Genomic DNA, 12,794 nt, shown 5'->3' on the forward strand with positions numbered 1-12,794 from the left:
ACTCTGACCATTAAATTTCGCGATCTCTATCTTTCCACTGTTCGCCATCTTCCTTCACCACTAGAATCGATCTCACAAATCTCCCACTGAACAGGGTCTACCATAGGCCCGAGCGAAACCACTCAGCAACAAAGGCATCCCCTTAAAGCCAAATCTGATCTAATACCAAATGTAGGTTTTAATCCCGTACATAAATTACCTACATACGAATTCTAAAACACAGAAAATAAATAATGCAAGAGCATAACACATAAAACACATATACACGGAGATTTTCCCCTGGATCCCAAAACCGGGACTACTAGCTTGATTTTCATTATGTTCCTTTAAATGTTATAATACATATTTATACATGCCAAAGCATCTAATACCATGGACCAAAAACCATCGTGTCAAAAAATCATGTGCGAAAATCATGCACAAAAGCATAGGTGGGTCCGCCCAACCTAACATAGGCTCCAAAACCAAAATTGTCTAGGGCGCTGCCCTGGACCCCATAAAGTGGGGTTACGGATGCCCCTCGAACCCCCTGTTAACTACGTCGAAAGAATATAAAACAACCCAACAGGGTAATTGCGACATATAGTCTTTGCGCCCTCTCAGGTAGCAGATCTTGTGTTATACTTGTCCCATTGTATCTTAAATCGGTCTACCAAGTGATGCCTGAGCTATCAAACCCTATGCTATAATATGCATATTGGTTTGATCATTAAGGTGCCCATGTCTGACAGCTATAATTCCCTCCATTCAAGTTTGTGCAATTCACCAGAAACATAATGTTATAGGACAAATACATAAAAGCATCATGAGTTTTATGCAAGTGGTGTGGTGGTACAAGACAATAGGACACTAGTCCAATTTTCTATTTGATTCTAAAAGGTCCTATAATCTAGGTGGTAACTTCATACCTTTCTCAAACTAAATAGTGTTAGGAATAACTAAAAAATAAAGATTAAAATTTGGTCCCCCTATTGGGCGCAAGATCTCCCAAGGCAAGTTTTGGGGCTTAAAGCCCAAGTTTTGGCTAAGTCCGATGTAAATACTCCATGATTTGTGGGCATGGAGCGTGAAGTTGTAATTGAGTCATAGAGTTTTCTACCCTTACTTTTGTAATATAATGTCAGCTTGAGAGTTCTACTCATGGTCCGCAAACCATGGGATTGTATAAATAGAGTGAGGCTCTAAGTGTAAAGAGGCATCTAAGATCTAAGAAGTCTGTAAGATCTAATGATGATGAATTGAGTCTTATTTGAAGTCTCAAGTTGTGTCTTTGGGTAGTAGAGTAGGAGAATGCTCTGCCGCTAAGTGCGTAGAGGCCTAGTAGTCCAGAGCTGAGTGCACGGACCCCTGCAGCTAATTGCACAGGGAAGATTGAGTTTGTAACCGATTGACGCATTAATAAAGAGAATTTTTACATTATTTCGGTGTATTTTTCCTTTTTTATGCATTGAATTATATCGGGTATGAATTGGAATTTTATTATTTATTTAATGCATGAACTTATATAAATGTGTTGAATAAGCAAATATAAGATAAGCATCTGTTTACACGAAGTTAACTAACAACTATAAGAAGATAAGTAAGATCCGCAGTGTAACTTAGGAAAAGAGCACAGATCGCTGCCTTAGCAGCACGAAAGTACCTCAACCCCTGGTTAGGGCTACACGAAGGTGAGTATAACAGAGCACGAAGGCCTCGTAGGTCAGGAAAGTGTGAGAAGTGACCTATGCGAAGGTATTCACAGTTGGACTAAATTAACCCCTTAGACATCTCAAGGGTGCAGAAACTTGGTTCCAGCATCCCCCCATACTGCTTCAGGTGAGACTTCAATCTGCGCTCTATGGGCTATTGCAGAAAGGGCCAATAGTACATGGATTTTTTTGGCTAAATAACTCTGAACCTAGGTTAGGCACCCTCAAGCCAACAAATGGTTCTGTTGTCGAGACCAGAATATGCATAGATATGTCTAATGTCATTTCATTGGAATCCAACAAAGAAGGAAATTGAAGGTTGGTTGGACAGGAGAATTCACGAGTTCGCAGTGTAGAAGAACAAGAATATGTGGCTGACAAAAGAAGAGTGGTTAGACTACTACCTATACACAAATATCCATGAAATTTTCTTCGCATCTTTTCCTACTTAGCTGTACGAGTGGATCGCGAAGCTAGAAGATAGCCAAGGAAGGTGGAAGCTCGATAATCCTGTTGTGTGGACCCCATAGTTGGTGCATAGATTGGAAGCATCGAAGGATAAGATCACATGCACTGTTGATCATTAGCTCAATCAAATTATAGGAGGATTCATTACTAAGTTCACGGTAGATACTTTAGTTAGCTATAGCGAGGCTGAGCGACACTTTCTCAAAGGACCGCGAGGTAAGTACGTAAACTCTTTTAATACTTGGATTATTAAAATTTTATTTTGTGAAAAGAGGGTTATGCAATTACCTTGATGTCCAAAGCTACACGAAGTGGAAAAACCTACAGAAATGAAGGAAGTAAGGGACCAAAGAATAGTCCTTTGATTTTACCTCCGCGAAGGGATGAGGAAAAGCTTGTGAAGGTCTCGCCGTGAAGTGCCATCATTTGATAAGGCAGAGGATTCCATGCATACCACCCCCATGTACACCACCACCAACTTCACCGCTTTCACCTCCTTCTTACCCGTACCACCTCCACCACCACCGCGAGTCAATATGGCAAGCGGGATAAAGTTGCTTGTGTTCAAGGTGGTAGGAAATGAATACCCGGACTAGTTTTGGTTCGTGATAAGAGTCCTATGGGAAGCACAGGGAGTTACAGATGATAATATAAAGTGACGATGGTCAGCACTCTGTATGATCGCGTGCTGACCTGGTATATTAATCATTCTAATGACAATCTGAATGCGGGGATTACGGATATCCAAATTGCGTTGAACAGATAATTTAGCAAGTTGATGTTAGAGGTGCAGTCGATCATTGGATTCAAAGAGATCACAATGCTACCAGGTGAAACTCCATGGGAGTTGGATCAGAGACGGAAGTGTAAAATTCGTGAAGATAATATGACTTTGACAGATGGATAGCACCGCGAATGGTTTGTAGCATCGCTAACGCCGCATTTAAGTAACAAACTATCACAACAGAGGTTAACAACTCAGGCAAAGGCCTTGCATATCACGATGATGCTGCATGAAACCCTAATACAGGATCCTAACTTGGGAGTTTAGCAGATCCACACATAATTGAAAAACTTATGCCTTCAGATGTAGAGTCTAAAACAGGATAGGACAGCTCGCTCGAAAGTGCGAGAAGAGGCATGGTGCGTTAAATGTAAGGGTCAGGGTCATGACAAGGACCACTGCCCGATGTTTGCCAATTACCTCATGAGAGAATGACTGATGCCATTAAGACCAGAGGCACAAGTAGGACCTAGCACGACTCCTGCTTTGTGGTACACAATTTGTCAAATAGGAGGAAAGCATGCTATGGACAAGTGCCATTTGTTACAAAAGTACACACAAAATTCACAACAGTTGTTCTATAATTTTTGTAGATCAACTGGACACTTGAGTGCACTTGTAGAAGTTATGAGCTGATGATGGATAAAACTCCCACCTACAGAGTTCAGGTCGAATCGTGTCCCCTTGACTAGAATACACAAGTTGCATGAACCAGATTTTAGGGGCGTGGACAAGGCCGAGGTGGAGGAGGACCTGGAAGAGGTCGCGGAAAACTGATATGTTACAATTGCAAAGAGCCAGGACATTATGCCCTTGATTGTATGAATCCAATGCATCCATCATGTCTGTATTGTACCTTGTTTGATCATGAGATGGAAGATTGTCCTACGCTGATAGCTAAGATGCGCGAAAAGGGAGCGCTACCACCTCCCTTGACTAATAACGTATAGATGATGAGGTCTTAGCAGTGCAAGGAAGACCCAAATGTGAAAATTTTGCTCCGAAGTGGAATTACGATGGGAGATGATAAAGGCAAATGGCCCAAAGATAGTACTTGGGTTCACAAGGCTCCGACGAAAGAAGCAAAGTTTTATTTAGAGCGTGTTAAGGAAACCTTCATGGAAGCTAAGAAGAGGTTCGTTGATGCCTCCACTTCAAGACGCAAAGATAGATAAGAGTCGGAAATTGACCCATATATGCTTACGATGTTCCTAGAAACATGCATGAAGCTACTGCGTGATAGTATGGCTATAAATGGATTGCAGGAACTCATTAATAGATGCGCTAGGACTGCATCAAGAGAACCACGCGTAGTCTAGAAGATTGGAAAGCATGCGACAAGGATGAGAAGAGAAATGAGGTTGACCATGTAAATTGGAGAATATGAGATGGACCAAGTAATTCTAGACCTAGGATCAGATGTGAACGTTCTGCCAAAGAAAACATGGGAGCGCATGGGAAGACCTACGTTGCAATGGTCTCCTATCTAGCTATGAATGGAAAACCAGTAAAAGATAATACCTATGGGGAGATTGTAGGGAATCACCATGGATATTAAAGGGATGAGTGCAATAGTAGACTTTGAATTGATAGAGATTGTTGATGACAACAATCCCTACCCCGCGCTCTTAGGAATTGATTGGGCCACTGACATGAATGGGGTGATTAATCTCAAGAATTGCAAGATGATTTTTGAGAAGAATTCTCTGTGTGTATTCGTGCCTTTGGACCCTGTGGAAGGATCACGCTACATAGAGCTAGTGCACAATCATGAAAGCAACGACAATTTGGACTGCATCTACAAGATAATCACGTGAGAGCAAGACTAGGTAAATCCCACCGTGGATGGAAGAATCTCATGGGAGTGTGAAAGCTCCTGTACGTTAGATTCAGATGAAGAGATAGAGCGATGATAGAACCAGTTACCCAAGGTAACCATGTTAAACTATAACACGATGACAAGATCACTACGATGTGTATCAACAGAAATGAGAGATTTTCCTACTTATGATGGATTAAGGGAGGTAGATGCTTTCTTGGATAGTTTTGAAAGGGAGGTTCCAGAAAAACAACGTTTTGAAGCCTTGAATTGGGTATTGCACACTACGTCGGTAAGGTGGTGGGGTACTCACAAAGGAAACTTTGATGACTGGCGTGCCTATAGGAGGATGATGTGGACACTATTTGGGAAGCCTAGACTGTGATTAATAGAAAAATACAATGGACGGGATGGTTTGCATGCTCATTTGTCCAGGTGGGTATAGGCATATGATAAACAACCTGCACGGATGCACATGAACTTCACGTTGAGGAACACGGTGAATAAGCATGTGTTAGGGGGGAAATTTTGTGAATGGTCCCTCAAGATGGAACAACAAAATGTGGAAAGAACAAGTGCACAGAAGATTACCCATGCAGAAGAATTTAACAAAGTGTGTGAAGCACTGAACAAGGTATATAATGCGTAGCAAAGTGACTGGGAACTGGGCGTACCAGCAATTTTGTGGGCTTATAGGGCGATGTGCAAGAAATTGATGGAGCAGATGCCTTCTAGGCTAGCCTATGGAGCAAACATTGTAATATTGATGGAGTATATTATGCATAGTCCACGCATAGTAGTGCCCGTGGATATGATGGATCGCGGAGCCTTGGAAGAAGGGATCGTGCAGTTGGATGAAGAAGAATGCTTAAGACCTAATAAAGAGATCCAACACGATGATATTAGGCTCCAAGAACTCATGAAGGAAAGAGTTCGGTTAAGGGAAAAAAGCACCATGACAAAAGAATAAATCAAGAAGCTTGAGGAAGGAATAAAGAAGGCCTTTCTTGATAAGAGAACTGAGGTGATAAAATAAGATGCGCATGATTATGTTGAAAAATTTTTGGACTACCGCTGAGCGTTGATCAGCTTGATGTCTTGGATTGGACAATATATTACTAGAAGGATCACTGATGGTGGCGCGATGTAGATGGTGAAGTGCACAATGTAGATAGTAAAGATAAGATGCGAACTTTTCCTAGAAAAAGTGATTGGTGGTCGATGGTCGATTGAAGCTGTGTATAGGTGGCCTGACCACCTAACTAGTCAAGGGAAGAATAGTCTTAGCACTCCAGGCAATTGAAAGGTGGTGCGGGACTATAAACTACTATGCCTAAGTGCTACACTATGTTAGGGTTGCGTGTAGGAGAGAAGTGTCGCAGGGTGCATGACAACACAAGGGTAGCTACGCTACACACGGGTTGGCTGGAAAGTGACCGTTATAGTCACTATTCACGATGTGATGCTTGGTTTTAGGCCAAATGGAGAGGGCAGTAGGCATTTAAGGTGAGATTTATGGGTATGATTTGGGAAAAGTTGCTGCCAAAGGAGCATTAATGGACCAGATTTGGGGAACAATCGAATTTGAATTCAAAAGGTGCTATAAATTGCAATCGGCTACCCAAAAAACAACACTTGGTCATTTGAGAATTGAGCTGTCGTGCACCCAGAGTATTCTGAACCGAGACCTGTTTAACCTGTTGAGAGTGTTGTTTGAGCACCCGGTTGAGCAGTTGAGAGATTTTTGGACAAACAAAATGGAAGCATCTGAAGAAGCTAGGGAGGTTGAAGAAATTACCAGCGAAGAGGCCACGCATGCCATGACAGTAGAAGATGCCCCTGAGAGCACCAGGATAGTTGCGGAAATCCTTAAATCATCGCACACGCAAAGACCCAAGAAATATAATCAATCAATGATTTTGGTGCTCGTATCCCCTCAAAACCCATTGCGAACTAAATTGACCATGGAAGAAAAGGGGAAGTCGGTTAATGTGGAAACCGATGAGGAGGAGGAATACCTTGACGAAATCCTGGTGGAAGAGGAGGAGGACAAAGAAATAGAGAAAGGAACCGAGGGTGTGGACTGCCCGACCAGACTACCCACGTATGTTCCTCCACAGAAGGGAAAGGCAAAGGCGCCCAAGTACCTAGATGAGAGCAAGAGATCTTTGCAGACTCTGCGCTATCATGGACCTTGTGACACTTTCCTGACCTACGAGGTCTTCGCGCTCTGTTATAGTCACCTTCGCGCTCTGTTATAGTCACCTTTGTGCAACCCTAAAAAGTGGTTGAGGTGCATGAGTATAACACATCTCGTCCAAGGAATATGATAAATAGTTCACCGTAAGAGAATGTGTAATGATGCTAGGACACTCTCCAATATAGTAATAAAGGATCTTCCCAAACCAAGAGAAACTATATGATACAATGTGAAATAACATACCAAGTGACTAAAATCATGGGTGTCAATGTAGAAGACCACCCAACCAAGGTATGAATGCCTCAAAATGCATGAGAAGATGCCAAATAAGGGGACTGATTTCCTCTATCAAGAAAATAACTACTCACAACATGCCACATCATAGCTAAACTATAAATATCCATTGGCATTATTCTAACAAACCACAACCACTTTTCCATGTCATCAAGGCATCCACCAAAATGGACATCAATTATGCAACAAAAGGTGGGTGTGCTACTTAAAGGTTGACCAATCAAAATCATGAAACAATAATCCAAGTGAAACCCTATGAACACATGCAAACATGCCCAAAAACTAATTCACTATGTCAAGGAGCAATAATTAACCAACAATATTTAAGGAAACTCTTAGCTGATGGATATCCCTCATCATAAATGTGCTAGGGTTAAATCAAATGAATGAGCAATGTTATGCAAGGCCCTAAATCACATTTCAAACACCATATGTGCGAGATGAAAGCCTCCAAACAAGAAATTATGATGCCAACCAAGGACATAATGTGCATTATCTAACATGGGATATCAATAATAAATCATAGTAACAAACCCCCATGGTTATGTGATTTCGAGGGAAATGACACTAGGTAAGTGCGCATAAGAACAAATTTCCTTAAGACAGCTCAACACTCACCAGAGGTGATCCACAATGTCATGAGGGAAGTTCCAAGGAGAATGTAAGCACAAACCATGACTTCCCTCAATAAAATCATTATGCTCCATCAAATAATCCTACAATTGCAATCTTAGTACGAAGAAGATGTTAATTGATAGTCACTTATATAAGCACCCTATGGTAACAAGATATGCAAAAAAAAAAAACATCAATACTCCATGTGCAACATGCTTGGTTAGGTTTAACAAACACCATCTAGCACTCAACCTTGATTTAAAAAGGAATAACTCTTTATTCAATATGGTGAAAGAAAAAATGATATGAATTAGACTAATAAAGCAACTAATGTAATAACATGATGCCAAAAGGCTAGGGAGATGAATGCCATTCATAAAGCTTTATATATTTTTATATATGAATCCTTCATCAAGTGTGACTTATGGAAATCATGAAGTTATTTTTGTTTTTGTTTTTTTTTTTTTTAAGATTTATATGTTCTGACATTGAAGGGCAGAGTGTGACACAAAGGATGTTAAATGATGATTAGTGAGTAAATTGTAGTGGTCAATAACATTTTACCATATTAGAAAAGGAATTTATTACGCAAATTGAGATTCTCCTAGTTTTGGAGAGATTTACAAGACCATATCGGAATAAGATAGAGATACCATTCATGAGAGGAACCTTACGCTGAGTTCTGCAAATAACATTATCAACCCATCATTTAGAGGAGTTAGGACCACATGCACACACCATTTCACATGGCTGTCTATACGCTTAATCCTATAATGGTGTGTGGAGAGGCTTGGGAGAGTGCCTTTGATGATTATATAGAGGTGAACGAGGAATTCAAAGCAATTATTGCAAACACATTCACAGTTGATGAGGGAAAAATACTTTGGTATTTTTTATTTTTATTTTTTTGAACTTAGTGGCCTCTTTAACACATCTGATTTAATAGAGGATTGATTTTCCATAGCTTAAGAGAACCTGATACGTTCATGGAAGCTACAAAGGGATGGGCTTCCAGTGCTTCATTATTTTATTGTTAACTACTATCTCGAGTTGTCAGTTCCTTTGTGACCGATGGGAACGGGCTTCGCTTAGGAGAGAGAAGGAGCTATTTTTAGTTCACAAAACCTCACATCAATACTCATTAAAACACGGCAACACGATTTATTATAGAATAGCGAGGAATCTATTTGTAGTTCGTAGAACCTAACATCGCTATGGAATATCACCTATATATATTAAGGGGCAAGCAAAAAGATTGTATGTCAGTCCAGAAGATGCCTCACAAATAAATGAAGAGGTGGGTGTAGCATTGTAGTTAGGATTAGGTGTTGTGTAATTGAGCATCTTTGAATATACAGACGAGTCAAACAGTGACACTGATGCTGGCATGCTTGCTGATGCCAAAGAACAAGAAGAAGATCAATCAAGCTTCTTCTATTTAGTACTTAAACATGGAAAACAATATCCACCGAGAACTACAGCATCTAATGGTCAATGCAACACCACAACATTCAACGGTGCATATCCCAACATATACAACACTAAATGTTTGCATTGTTAGGTGATTATTGCTTGCCCTTCAATCTAACTAATGACTAGTTGGCTCCTCCACTTTTTTAATTACTGTAAGATCATTGGTCATTCTCCCATTGATGTCTTCAAGAATAAATATAAAAAATGAAAAGAATTGAACATTTCAAATTGTAATGCATTGGATGTATCATCCAATGCTATACCATGTTTGGACATAGAAGTGCACCCAGCTGGACTTAAAATGTATAGAATTAAAGTAACCCGTTATATTGAAGACCCCAATAAGTGCAAAATTACCTCGTGGATGAGATGAGGAGATTCAATCAAACGCCTTCAGCTCCATAAAGGATCAATGAGATCGGCACAATGGTGCTCTAACTACATCACAAGGCCTCCATCGATAACGCTGAAGCTTGCCACCTACTGCAGGAACTCTTCCAAGACCTTCATCCATTATCCACTTCCAAACTTCATTGCCTACCAGAATAATTGCACACAACTAAGTTCCCCTGATCATAGAACCCTCTAGACAAAAACCCAATACTATACTCCACGCCAAAAGTGTATTAATGCTAATTTTACCAAAGACCATGTGAGAGGTTTTAGAGGTTGGTAAGAAGTGATAAATAGGGCTTTCCAGAGTTTATGGGATGACATTAAAAAAATTGAAAATTCTTCATTAAATAAGGGTGCGTATTTCAAAGGCATTAGTTCCACGTGATAAAGATTCCATGTCATATCCGAGTCTATCTTTTAGGACCTGAAGATTCGAAGGGTGTTCATAATGTTGGCTTGCTCACATTTCGCAACTTGTGTGAAGATGGTGTGGTGTATTGGCACACGTCACTGGCACCCACTAAATTCCATTAAAAGGCGTGGGTTTTAGATGCATCCAACAACATGCATTCAAATATGTTGTTCGTGTTTCTTGCTTGCTTTCTACCATTTCTCTAAAGATGGTGTGGTTGATGTAGCCATGGAAGATGCTTAAAAAATGTTGGAACCCTTGATCCTAGAGAAACTATTGGATATTCTATAGGAAGCAGCAAAGCAGTACCTCGACGTATTGGAGTAGGTGTGTGCCATCATGGACAAGGATCCTGCGCAGAGAAAGTTCTTCGTCGCTAGCCTTGGTTGGGATACAAATACAAAGTCTCTCAAGGCCCTCTTTCTGAGTTTGAGGAGTTGGAGGAAGGCATCATTATTATGGACAACAACACTAGTAAGAGTAAGGGTTACAGATTCGTTACTTTCAAGCACATGGATGGTGCTCTTAATGCCCTAAAGGAGCACAACAAGAAGATCGACGACTGCAATATCATCAGTCAATGGGCCTCTGCTGGTTCACAGCCTTCCCAGTTGACAGATGATGTCTCTACTTGGAAAATCTATGTTGGGAATGTTCCCATGGACATGGCAGTAAATCGCCTGCTCAACACTTTTTTTTTCTGAGTATGGAGACATCGAAGAGGGGCCACTAGGATTTGGTAAGTAGTTCGGCAGGTCGAGGGGTTTTGTGCTTTTTATTTTCAAGTTGGTGGATGCAACCAAGCGTGCGATGGAGGAGCCCATGAAGACTATCGATGGGCATATGATGTTCTATAAGTTGGCCGACGAAGGGTAGAAGCAGAAGCCCCATGGCATTAATATTCCCGGGGAACCATATGGATTCGATATCAATGGCTTGAACCAGCCTAGAAAAGTAATACATTCGAACATTGGAATGCAGTATGGTGGTATGGGGCATGGATTTGTGAATCCGGTGCTCAGGGTTAACCAGGGTTCAAATCCAACACGACTAGCTGCACATTAGGGTTTGAATCATATTGGGTTAGGAAATTATACTTTATCTAGTCTCGGAGGCTACCCGAACCCTAGTGAGATTTCGTGTGGTTCCATGAATCATCCCATGAATCTATCTTCTATGAACCCGAGGCTCTCTTCTCGTGGAGGTATGCATGGTGGGTCAGGCCAAGTCCCTACATCTTTAGGGATGGGTGGTTATGGAGGGCATGGGATTACTACATTTCATTTGGTCTTCCCGTGCAAATGGTTTTATGATGCACAAAAGGAAACTTTCCAACATGTTCGAAATTGATACAGTTGATACTTATTTTCAGCGTTCACTTTAAGTTGTAATATACACTATGGGATGACCACAAGGTATTAAACCTCTGCATCTGGGCAATTTGTACTCTAGAAGACAGGATCATTTAATTGGTATGTCATGAATATCACTGCTTAGTGAGTGCTTCATATGTCAAGTGTATCCTCTAATTTCTCACACGTAACTTTGTTACCCTTATACAAGGAACTTTCTAAGTTATTCCTATTATTTCATATCGGGGCTCTAATTTTTTTGATGGATTATATAACAGTCACTACGTTCTGAATTAAAAAGGCAATCATTTGGATGGAGGAATCATTTGATGCATTCCCACTTGAGGCCTTGTGCAATCTTAAGTAAAAAATATGTGCACAAGTCAAATGAGGATGTGCACTGTTACCAAGACCTCCTATTGTAATTGTAAACCAAATATAAAAAACTGCATTTTGGACTGTAAAAGGGTCAAAAATTAACATTTGCCTCCTTCTACAATATTGTAAATCATATTTATTGGATATGTAATTGCACCAGGTTCATGATTTTAATACTCCACTATAATTAATGTTCTAGAAAATGAACTAAATAAGTGAGTTTCTAGGTTTGAATCTATCTTTCTTAGTCTAGGTCCAAAATACGATCTTTCAAACTGAAGATTGATTTAAAATGTTATTTTTATTTTGTTGTTTTTTAATTGGTAGTCTTCCTTTATTAGCATACTAGTCATTCTACAATCTAATGAGGAATTACAATGCTATAGGATGTTATTCATGTCTATGCAGCAAATAGTTAAAAATTAATGTAATCTGTTAAGTTTGTTCAAGGGCTTCAAGCGGCGTAAACGAAGATTAGAGGGCAAAGTGATGGGTAGATCCAGGGCAATGGAGATGATCTTCATGCTTCTCATCTACATTTCATGCCCCATTTTCACCATAGATGATCAATGTGGAGCTTGTAAAGTAGTTGTTGTGGAGCTGCAGGCTGCACTTACTAATGAAAAGCCAAAAAATCACTTGGATATGCGACATCGCTTGGACTCAAGGGGTCAACTTGAAGGAAAAGTGATTTATTACAAGTTGAGCTACCAAGCCGAGTGTGGTTCGAGTTTATTGAGATGGGGTCTATTTTCCAAGCCATATTTTGAGAGTTGTGTCTACCATTTATTAAAGAGGTCAAATCTGCTAAGAAGGGGGTTGAATATTCTATTATGGTTGGGTGAGTTCATATTAGAAAACAAAGGTCAATATTCTCTTGTATTCTTGACTAAGAGTGTCACATTTGAAGAT

General features: G+C 40.3%; 1 pseudogene; it reads left to right on the top strand.

Moving 5' to 3' along the window:
- Positions 1-6,519: 6,519 nt before the first annotated feature.
- On the top strand, positions 6,520-11,502 carry LOC149235289 (UBP1-associated protein 2C-like; annotated as a pseudogene).
- The last annotated feature ends 1,292 nt before the right edge of the window (positions 11,503-12,794 follow it).

Source organism: Pinus tabuliformis, chromosome 8, assembly GCF_031772625.1.
Source record: "Pinus tabuliformis cultivar Carrire ecotype Pingquan chromosome 8, CPIR1, whole genome shotgun sequence".
Taxonomy (NCBI): domain Eukaryota; kingdom Viridiplantae; phylum Streptophyta; class Pinopsida; order Pinales; family Pinaceae; genus Pinus; species Pinus tabuliformis.